We start from the raw sequence: 1,072 nt of genomic DNA, 5'->3' as shown, positions 1-1,072 counted from the left end.
CTGCTCATACAGAGTGGGGGCAGCTTGTGCATGTACAGTTGTGTGCATTTTCCAGACTTCTTTGGGAACTTTCAGAGTAAGACCAGAGAAATCATCAGGAGTCCAGCAGGGTGGAGTCATCTCAGATAGGTCTGCATTGCAAGCCTTTGGTGGCCAAAGCAAATATCTCTGGAGTAGTTCCGGGGCATCTAGGATGCCACTGCTGTCATGGCAACAGCTCCCCACACTTTGGGAGAAGCAGCTGCCGGACTGACAGATCCCTTGTTTCATTACCAGTGCTGCTTGTAAGGGTCTTCTAAGCATCTTGTGGTCCCCTGGGATTTGGGGGCTATCAGCACAACCCCAGACCCTGCCCAGTCTTTGGGCTGAGGTGACCCACTCAGATATGTGGCAGCGGCTCCTGGACCAGAATTCATTCCCCCATGTTTTTATTTGTGAGCAGCCAAGTGGCTGCTCCTGAAATCATAAAGGCAGAGCACCTGGATGGGCACCTTTGACCCATTACTCGCTCTGAAGGAGGATGGCAGAGAACCATTTGTACCCAGGAGTCTGAGCTGTCATGGGAAGCATATGCAGACCCTGCATCAAAACTGTAAAAATAGCTTGCTAGGTGGTGCATACCTGCAATCCCTGCCCTCTGGGATGCCGAGGCAGGAGCATCACAAGTTCATCACCAGGCTAGGGAAATTAATGATTCATCAAAACTCTGCCTCAAGGGGGCCAGGGAGATGGCTCAGTAGAACAAGCACTTCCCTGGCAAGCACAAGGGCCTAAGTTCAATCCCCGGTTCTACAAAAAAAAAAAAAAAAAAAAAAATCCTACCTGCAAAACTCTGCCTCAAAATAAGAAAAGTAACAAAGGACTGGTGGTGGAACTCAGTGTGTAGGCCCTGAGTTTGGTTACCAAAATGATTTAATGAATGAATAAACAAAAATTTAAAAAATAAAAACAAACATAAAATTTATTTCCAAGCTCTAATTTATAGTCATTCCAGTATTGCTTTATCAATCAACTTTTCCCAAACTGTCTTGGGTGTGGTGACATAAAAAGATGGTGAGATTTTGTACAAAAG

This window comes from Octodon degus, unplaced genomic scaffold (genome assembly GCF_000260255.1).
Source record: "Octodon degus isolate 3935 unplaced genomic scaffold, OctDeg1.0 scaffold00043, whole genome shotgun sequence".
NCBI classification, from domain to species: domain Eukaryota; kingdom Metazoa; phylum Chordata; class Mammalia; order Rodentia; family Octodontidae; genus Octodon; species Octodon degus.
This window is presented reverse-complemented; position numbering follows the sequence as displayed.